The sequence below is a fragment of the Vulpes lagopus genome, chromosome 10 (assembly GCF_018345385.1).
Source record: "Vulpes lagopus strain Blue_001 chromosome 10, ASM1834538v1, whole genome shotgun sequence".
NCBI lineage: Eukaryota > Metazoa > Chordata > Mammalia > Carnivora > Canidae > Vulpes > Vulpes lagopus.
In genome coordinates, this window is record NC_054833.1 from 68470300 (window position 1) to 68481072 (window position 10773).

Genomic DNA, 10773 nt, shown 5'->3' on the forward strand with positions numbered 1-10773 from the left:
GAGGGAGGGATGAGGATAAGGGTGTGATAGCTAATTCATATAGGATTCCTTTTTGAGGTGATGCAGATGTTTTCGAGGTGATGCAAATCTTAAATTAACTTTGGTGATGGTTGCATTACTCTGAATATCTTACAAGCCAGAATTGTACACTTTAGGTGGATGGATTATATGGTATGTGAATTATATCTCAATAAAACCATATTCTTAAAAAAAGGAAAGTATTTTCATGATCTTGGAGAAGGTAGTGGTTTCTTTTTAAAAAAAAATATTTTATTTATTTATTCATGAGAGACACAGAGAGAGAGACAGAGACACAAGCAGAGGGAGAAGTAGGCTCCATGCTGGGAGCCTGACATGGGACTCGATCCTGGGTCTCCAGGATCAGGCCCTGGGCTGAAGGCAGCACCAAACCACTGGGCCACCTGAGCTGCCGGTAGTGGTTTCTTAGGACAATAAAAGTGCTAACCATAAAGAGAAAAGTGATAAATTGAAGTATGCTAAGTCAAGCATGTTTGTTCATCAAAGGTACTATTCAGAGAGTTTAGAACGTGACCCATGAACTAGGAGAAAAACTGCAACATGTATCCAGAATATATCATATAGCTATTTTTTTAGTCCCTTTGCCTATTCAGATATGTCTTGATTTTGAATTCCTTCCCCAACCTAGTTGTTTGTGGTAGACACTGCTGATGGTTATGCTAAACCCCAACAGCAGCCCTTCCTTCTTTGCAGCTTCCTACAATAGAGCCTGAGAGCCCAAAATTCACTTGCCCAGTCTCTATTACAGTTAGAGTAACCAGCTTATCTGTCTTGCCCAAGACTTGTCCAGTCTTAGTACCAAAAGTCCCTGGATCTCCCTCAGTCCCAGGCAAACCAAGGTGGTTGGTCAACCTATCTGCAAGTATGAGTGGCCATATGACCCAAATCTGGACGATGTGAATGGAAATCCCTTCAAAAGCATCTGGAAAGGATCCTGCACCCCAGTAAGAGGGATGATGTGGGAAGGGAGCCTGGAGGTTTAATCTGCCCCCCATCCCCCTACCTTGAACATGGGTATTATTCCTGGGGCTATGGCAGTCATCATGAAATGAAAGAATAAAAGTGAGGATACCAAGAGTGGAGAAGCAAGAGTACAGATGGAACCTGGCTCCTGTGAGGAAGGTTTCTGGACAGGTTAATCCTGGCAGCCACTGTGGGACCTCAGGCTTCTATTTGCTTTATTCACTATTGGTTACATTTTCTGTTAAGTGCAGCCAAAAGCACTTCAAACATTTACATCATTCTTTTTCATTTATTGTGATAGTTCTTAAAATTCAGCACTCAGAATTGATCTCAACATCCATTTCCCTCCCCTTCCTTCCCAGTATTCCCTGATTCCAATTGGGATCCATGTGGTTCTGGTTCCACATCTGAATCCTGGGGTAAAACTAATTACAGGACTCAGTCTACACTAATTAGAACATTCCACCCCTGGCCACTGTCAAGCTGGTCCACTTTGAGTCACTCTTTCCTGGGAACACTCCTTCTGAACCTGCGCATGGAGCACATATCCCTGGGAACTGCCAGCACCCATCATAGGCCCAGGAGGAGCTCCTCTTCCTCCCTAGGACAAGTCTCCCCTGCAGAAGGGAGGGCAGAGAGATGGAGAGCAAGACCCCCGAGACCTCACTGAGCTTGGATCAAGTCCTGCCTGAAACAACACTGCTTGGGATTTTCTTTTCAGATATTTGAGCCAATGAATTCCCTTTCTTGTTACTTAAGAGTAACATAACAGACACAGCAGCTCCACCAACCTCTTTGGTATGGATAAATACCTGTCATACCTAGCTATGGTCACAGTAGAGTTTTAGCACCTATGTTTCCTTATTGGACTATGTCCCAGCCCTTCATCCCACTCCAGACTCCTGTTTCCTCCCATATGAAATAGGAAGGCTGGATTAACCCTTCCCCACCAGCAAGCTGCTCAGAGAGGCTCACGGGGCCCCAGGCCCCAGGAGTGAGCAGAGCAGCCTAAGGACCGATTGCATCAGGTGAGACCTGCCTTCCCCTAGATTGCCCCCCTCTTGAATCCTGCCACGAGTCACAGTAGATCACTCCAGTACATCCCTCACTCACCTCCAGACTTTGCCTATGCAGTGCACTGCCTGTAAACCCCTCTCTACCCTGCCCTCCTGAGAGGTCCAGCTCAAAAGCAGCTTTCAGTACCTCTGTACACAAGCATTTACTCCTCCTTGGGCTTCCCAGGGCATCTTGTTCAACCTTTCCTAAGACCACATTCAATGATACCTTATATTATAAACTTGTCACAGGTGTAAATTTTTCCACAACACCATGGGCTCATATGTCACCTTGTTGTTTTTATTTTATACATTTTACATACACGTTTGTACTATGGTAAAATACACATAACAAAAATTTCACTATTTTAACCATTTTTTTACCTGCTCCATTTCTGACCTGGACAGATTCAGCTCTCCTTGCACAACCTGTTGCTTCTGGGCTCAAGCGATCCTCCTGCCCCAGCCTTTAAAATTGCTGGGACTGGGATCCCTGGGTGGCGCAGCAGTTTGGCGCCTGCCTTTGGCCCAGGGCGTGATCCTGGAGACCCGGGATCGAATCCCACGTCGGGCTCCCGGTGCATGGAGCCTGCTTCTCCCTCTGCCTGTGTCTGCCTCTCTCTCTATCTCTCTGTGACTATCGTAAATAATAAATAAAAATTAAAAAAAATTGCTGGGACTACAGATGTGTAGCACTGTGTAGCTTAACCACTTTTAAGCATACAGTTCAGTGGCATGAAGCATATTCACAATTTTGTGCAACCATCCTTGATCATCTAATCACAGAACTTTTTCATTTTCCCAAACTGAAACTCTGTGACCATTAAAAACTAACATGCCATCCCCTTTCCTCCAGCTCCTGGCAACCACCGTTTTACATTTTGTCTTTATGAATTTCACTACTGCAGATGTCTCCTGTAAGTGGAATCACACAGTATTTGTCTTTTTGAGACTGGCTTTTTTCACTTGGCATAATATCTTCAAGGTTCAGTCGTGTTGTAGCAGGTGTCAGAATTCTTTCCCTTTTTAAGGCTGAATAATATTCCACGGGATGTACAGACCTTTTTTTGTTTATCCCTTTCTCCATCAATGGGCACTTGCATAATTCCCACCTTTTGGCGATTGTGAATAGTGCCTCTGTGAACGTGGGTGCACAAAAACCTTTCTGAGTGCTTGCATGCAATCCTTGTGGGTTTTTTTCCTCTTGTTCTGTGAATGTGGTATATTATATTAATAGATTTTTATATATTGAACCATCCTTGCATTCCTGAGATAAATCCCATTTGGTCATGGTGTATAAGCCTTTCACTGTGCTGCTGAATTCAGTTTGTTAGTATTTTTCTGCAGATTCTTGCATCAATACCCATAAAGGATATTGGTCTGTAGCTTTCTCCCTTGTTTCCTATTTCTTTCTTTTTTTATGTTTTCTATTTTCTATTTTATTTATCTCTGCTCTAATCTCATTTCCTTCTTTCGGCTAGCTTTGGACTTAGTTTATTCTTTTTCTAGTTCCTTAAATTGTGAAGTTTGGTTGATGATTTGAGATCTTCCTTCTTTTTTAATGTAGTCTTTTATAGCTATAAACTCTCCTATTAACACTGCTTTTGCTGCATCCCACAAGTTTTGGTCTGTTGTGTTTTTGTTTATATTCATACCTCTTTAAAGTCAATTTAAATCCTGGGGCACCTGGGTGGCTCAGTGGCTGACAGCCTGCCTTTGGCTCAGGTCATGATCCTCAGTCCGGTGATTGAGTCCCACATCGGGCTCCCTCCAAGGAGCCTGCTTCTCCCTCTGCCTATGTCTCTGCCTCTCTCTGTTTGTCTCTCATGAATAAATAAAATCTTTTTTTAAAAAGTTATTTTAAATCCCATTTGAGCAGCCACATGCCCATAGATGAGGAGAAGTCAGAACCAATTAATGTTGGGATCTCTCCCCTCCCAGATCCACAGAACAAACGAGAACTTAGCTACTCCAGCACTACATGGGCAGATCCTACTCTCAGGTGAAAGGACACACACTTGGCATCACCCCTTGCTCAGGTCGCCCTGAATATCTGGTGGCCTCCGATTCTCCCCATCTCCAACTGCCCAATGGCCCTGTCTGGTTCAGTCTTGGAAACCCCAGCCCTCCACTCCTGCTCCTTCTCAAACGTTCAGTGATGTCTCCAAGTGCCTGGAAGCCTTACCTGTTCTTTTCCAGCCTCTTTTCCTGCACCTGGGAGTCAGAAGGATACGGACTCTTGTCCCAGGTGAGGCAGGGGCCCTTCTGGACAAGGGACCTGCCCTCTCTCCCTTGGGAGGCTTTTACAGCATCACACAGCGCAGGATAAATTTCTCAGTGTGGCATTACACTCTGAAATTTAAATAAACTTCGGGGTCTTGGGTTATTGGTTTATATATTTTTCATACCAACTCAATTATGTGTACCTTTGTTTTGAATCCTCTTCCCCTGGAGGCCTCTAAGTTACTAAATAAGTGTGTCTAGAGGACGGATGGATAAACAATGGATGCCTGGAGTTGATTTTTTTTTTTTAAATCAGAGACAGGGATAGGAGTGGTGGAGAGTGAGTGCCTCTAGGGATGGAGGACACAGAAAAAAGTGTACCCCACGGTGGGATGGGGTCTGTATGTACTGTGTCCCCCCCTCCCCCAGGTTCTCCCTATGGATTGTAATGTTCATGGCTGATCCCTGTTCTTTCCTCATTGGCGCTAATCCCTCACATCATACCCAGCACCTTATCTATCTGTGTACATATCTGGGCAAAGCAGGGTCAGATATTACAACCAGAGAAGTCTTGTGTTTTTCCCAGGGTCATACAGCAAGGGTGGAAGGGCCATGACCTTCTCAGTCATCCCTGAGACTGAAAATACTGAGTGATGCAGAGCAGCAGGCCCAGCACTGAGTCCTTCAGCATGCATGATCTCTCTTCACAACAGAAAAGGAAACCAGGCTTGCAGAAAGGATGTCTCCTGCCCAGGATCAGGCAATTAGTAAGCAGCAATGTCAGGGTTTGAACCCAGGTCTTACTGACTCCCATGCTAGCCCCTAACACAAGACTCCTCTACCTGAGTGCAGCCCAACCCTTTCCTCTCCTTTTAAAGAAGAGAACTTGAGAGGTAAACCCTAGTGGTCAAGTGTCCTCCCAAGGTCACACAGCTAAGGAAGGCAGAGCCAGGGTTAGAAGCTGCCCAAGCCCTGATCCAAAGCCCTTTCTGGGCACCCATGCTCCCCCATATGAGCAGTGTCAGTCTCATCTCCTGTTTTTGAAGAGCCTAAAGGAGACGGTGAAGTGTGGGGTGGACATGAGAAGTGGCCCTTCCTCCAGTCACACGGGAGTCACTGCCTCTCTGAGCCCGGTGCTGTGGGCGTGAGCGCCCAGCAGCAGTGAGGCTCGGCGGCTGAGGCCTGGCCGGTGCGCACGCGGCTCACTTGCAGCCCGCACGGTCATGGCCACAGTCACGGTGACTCTGGCAGGTGCAGCGCAGCTGCTCACAGCACCCACACAGTCTCTTCCCACGTGGCGCTGGGTGTCTGACCCCGCAGCCCATCCCGGTGTGCACTTCTCACATGTCACAGCCAGGTGATCCAGGCCAGCCTGGAAGTCAGGGAGCTGGGGTCGAACTTGGGTCTGCATGCCCTAGCCCTCAGAGCCCCATTTCCTGGCTGTGAAGGCAGATGCCTACCCCGCACCCAGGTCCTGCTCCTCCACATGAGCCCCTGGGCCCTGAGCCCCCGGGAGCCGCCCTCAGCTAAGACCAATGGGCGCAGCCAGGCAAATCCCCAGCTCCCTGCCCCTCTGCGTGGGGACAACCTGATGCCTGTTGAGCGGTCTCCCAGAGGTCTCTGGCAGACTGAACCCCAGCTGTGAATATCAGTAACTGGCTGGTCCCTATACCTTATGACTGAACCCCCTCTTCTTCACCACCTCCTTTCCACTCCCCTATCCATGCTCCTTGGAATTACTTTCCAGATATACTTCTTGCATACAAATCTTGTCTCAGCATGAGCTTTGGGGAAAACCCACCTAAGCTACCAGAACTGGTACTGCAGTAAGAGCTAGCATTTAATTGAATGTCCAAGATGACCGAGACTCTGAACCATAAAATGAGAAATCTTTGTTTTTTATTTTTATCATTGCATCAGTCAAGAAAGTTATTTTATGCTGCGGTAACAAACTCCCCCCCACATCTCAGTGGCTTCATATCACAAAGGTTGGGCTTAGCAGGAAGGGTCTCTCTCTTCACAGACCTTCAGGGCACAGAGTAAGAGGTGTTGGTGTCTTGTGACATCACCATCTTGACATGAGGCCAAGTCAGAGACCATGGAGAACCACATATGGGCTTTCCTTCCAGGATGTGCTCAGCTACCACCTTTGCTTTGGTTTCCCTGGACAGCGATTTACAAGGCCACACCTCCTCTGGGGCGGGGGGTGGGGAATGGAGTTCTGGTGAGCATGAGTAAAGCTGATCACAGTTATCATCTTGCCATCACTCACTTGACAGAAGAGGCTCTCAGAGCCCCCAGAGAAGCCAGCTCAGCAAACGGTCCACAGCTATGCTTTGCCAAAGCCACCACTCCAGCTCTGGACCATGGTCTTTCCCTGAGATTTCTGAAGGAGAACTTGCTGTCCACTCTGCACTCACCACCTATGAACCTGCTACTATGGTCCCCCGAAAGTTAGTGAATGAGAGAGACAACAACACTATTGTTGCTCATGATTTCTGGGAGGAGTTTTGGGAGTCCTCTCCTGGGCAGTCTGAATGCAGTTGCAGTCCTGAGGGGCTAGGGGCACCCTGGGCACCTCTTTTGGTGTGAGCTCAGAGCTTGGGGAGAGGGCTGGCTGGGCTGCCTCACCGCATGGCAAGGGCCTCAGACGGCAGCACTGATTCCATGGCATTCCCACGAAGGAAGTGGAAACCACATTGCCTTTCTATCCTAAGCTTCAGGTTGCCTTCTTTGCACATTCTATTGCTCCGAAGTGAGTTCACGTTCACCCAGATTCAAGGGGGAGAGGTGAGGTCACATTGCAGAGACCACATGGGAGACAGATTTTGGTATGGACACCACATTCCACCAGGGAGGAGGTCACGGGGGTGCATCCTCGTCCCATCCTGGCCATTCTGCCCCCAGGGGAACTGAGAGGCAATACTGCTCCTCACCAGGCTAGCTCAGAAATCACCTCGCCCGGTAGCTGCCCCCACCCCGTGTGTCAACTACTATGAATGTTCCAGCACCTGAAGCGCTCAGTTAATATCTGGACTGGAGTACATGAAAATTGGTGACATTGAAGGGACACTGAGTATCATTAACTACATACACTTTTTGTGACATTGGATTCCGACCACTGCTGTGTGAGGCGAGCAGGGTGGGCATTGTTACCCGCCTCCTCCTTTTGACAAATATGGAAACAGACCCAAAAGATTACATGTGTAGGTGTCACACTGCAAGTGAGTTGCACAGTCAAGACTAGAACCCCTGTTCTTACAGCCTCCCAACCCACTGCAAGGATCCTGGCAGGACCCTTCCTCCAGGTTAAAAAGTAGAACTTTTTCAGGGGAATTAGTCAAAGGGATGGAGAAGGAGGGCATGTTGAAACAGAAAAGGAGGGGGATCCCTGGGTGGCTCAGCGGTTTGGCGCCTGCCTTTGGCCCAGGACGTGATCCTATAGTCCTGGGATCAAGTCCCACGTCGAGCTCCCTGCATGGAGCCTGCTTCTTCCTCTCTCTCTCTCTCTCTCTCTCTCTCTCTCTCTCTCTGTGTGTCTCATGAATAACTAAATAAAAATATTTAAAAAAAAGAAAAAGAAACAGAAAAGGAGCTGCCTCCTCATCACACCTGGCTCCTGCAGGGAAACCGTTCTTGAATCACCCAAATTCAAGCAAGGATCAACTTGTCCAGATTTCTCTTTATCACATAGTGGAAACTGAGGCACAGGACAGGAAGGGGCTTGCCTAAGGTCATGCAGAGGGTGAGTGGCAAACATGGGGGCTTGAGCCAGCTGTCCCAAGCCCCTGGGCCTCAGGGTGTGGGCTGGGGGTGAGGATACCATGCACTTCCGTGAGACAAAACGCAGATGTCATGCTGCTTTTCTAAACAGAACAGCTGGCACCCGACTTTTAAATTTTTTAATTTTTGTGTCTTTTTAAATGTTTTCATCAGCCATCCCCAGGGCTGTAAAAATAGAGCTGCACAGACGCAGGCAGGGCTAAGCCAGGAGCCAGCCTGAATATTCAGCTAGAGGGTGCAGATCTGCGGAAAGCAGCAAAGCCCAATGAATTAACCAGTGTCCCTGAGCAAGGCCGCTGCCTTCTTCCCACTTCCTGTTGCTCCCTCCCAGGCCTGCAAACCGGAGGAGAGGAGCCCCTGCCTGAACGGGAATGACCTGGGTCCCAGAGAGAGTGGGTCACAAGCCCAGTGGGGCAAGAGGAGCCAGCTACCTTGGGATCGACTTTTCCAGGGAGCCTTCCAAGTTTTCAAGAAGGTGCTTCACATCCCAGGAGAGCTGCGGAGGCCTGTTTTCTCTTCCTCCCCATCTGGCTCCTTTAAAGACACCCTTTGCCGTCTGGAAGCCCCACCAGGGGGCTGCCCTGCCCCTCCCCAGGATTCAGGGTTTCAGCAGGGACACAGGTTCCTCACCCTCACCTAACCCTAGTTTTTGCTCTCTCTGTGAGATGGGTCAGTTAATTCGAGCATATATTTATTTATGGGTCCTGTGCACACTCACCAAGTGCCAACCAGTCCCTGTGGCAGGTACAGATGAGGCTAAGAAAGTCTGATCTGGAGGACATTGAAAGTCACCCAGGGGGTAGTGTGTGCGCAGGTCACTGTGACAGGAGGCTGATGGCGAAGGTGTCAGAACAAGCTAAGGCCACCAGGTAGGGGCAGGGTAGAGTCTCTGCCCGCCTCCGCCTCCTCCCCCACCTGCTTGGGGTGCTCTCTACACTAGCCACCAGGTGGGCTGGCTTCAGCACCCCCCCAGGCTGTGATGCCCCTCCCTGCCCTGGGGCCTTCACACATTATCCCTTCCCCCTCGGCCCTCCCCTTCCCCTGCCTCGATAACTCCTGCTCCTCCTTCCTGTCCCAGGCTAAACACCCTGCCGCCACCCTCCTCTCTCCCTCTTGTGGACTCCACAAAGCAACAGGTACTCATCCAGGTCTCCACCATCGGGGAGCTGATCTTCAGCTTCCTGGATCCAGAAACTGTTTTCCAGAGACTCCAGTGGGAAAGAGCTTCCAACGGCTAGAGCCGGGAGACCACCCGCCTGGGTCCTTGATGGGCTGAGGACTATACTCCGCCTTGGGGTGTCCCCTTCCCTCGCAGCCTGCCAGTAGTGATACAGCCTGCCAGTGGCACTGAGAAACCGCATGTTGGGTTCCGGTCCCACTGGAGCAAAATCATCATCTCTCGGCTGTCTGTCAACACCCCCAGGACTCAGCAGGCCCCTGAGGGCCACAGCAGCCAGAAAATGTGGGATCTGATGACTGCCACCCCCTGAGAGGACCCTCACTCTGAACTCACCCCCCGAGAGAGGCACTTCTCCCGAGAGCCACCGTCTCTCCTACATCTATCTGCTGGAGCCCATGACCTCATCTCTGAACTTCCTTTCCAAAAGTCTGAGGGGTCGTGGGCTCTTCCCAGGAGCCTCAAGTCTTAACCCCTGAGGAGACAGACTGTTTTAAGCCCACACTCCACCACTTACTGGCTGTGTGGTCTTGGGCAAGTGGCTGAACCTCTCTGAGCCTTGGTTTCAACATCCACAAATGGGACAATACCAGTATCTGCCTCAGGGCTTGCGGTGGATGAAGTGGGACATCAGGTATAGTTAGACCAGCAGCACACAGTAGGTGTAGCACCCCTACCCTTGTGACCTGTGGCCCAGGGGCCAGCCTGAGGCTGGAGCTTGTCACCCGCTGGGACCCATGCTCCGGGGACAGAGAATGGCAGAAAACAGGGGCAAAGCACAGGCATTGGGAGGTGTGAGGGGTCATGCAGGCACGGGCGGTGGGTCTGGAACCCAGGAGAGCAGGTGCGGCAGCAGGGGGTGGCGGGAAGCTGCCCAAGAAAAGGGGTGCTGAGAGAAGCTAAGGCCAGGAATAATCCAGTCTGTTGTGGACATCAGTTTGGAGGTTCCTCTACAAGTTAAGCATGGAATTGCCAGATGACTCAGCAACTTCACTCCTAGGTGTGCACCCAAAAGAAGTGAGAGCAGGTGCTTAAACAAAAACTTGTACATCGGTGTGCATAGCAGCACTCTCACAATCACCGAAAGATGGAAACAACCCAGGTGTCCTTCAACAGCTGAATGGTAAACATTAAAATGTAATCCGTCCACACAATGGAATATTATTAGGTCATAAAACAGAATGAAGTCCGGATGCTACCGTGTGGACGAGCCACGTTAAGGGAGAGGAGCTGGCTGTGGAACAATGGAATGCCATTGTTGGATTCTATTCACATGAAGTCTCCAGAATTGGCAAATGCACTGACCGAAAGTAGATCGGTGGTTTCTGGGGACTGAGGGAGGAGAGTGCCGGCAAATGGCTTTGGGCTGATGAGAAAGTTCTGGAACTAGCTGGTGGTGCTGGTTGCACAGCATGGCAAATGTACTTAATAGCTACTGAATTGTGCATTTTTAATGGTTAAAGTGGTAAATTTTACATGTACTTTACCACAATTTAAAAAAATCAACTCATTTGGCCACAGGCGGACAGCTTC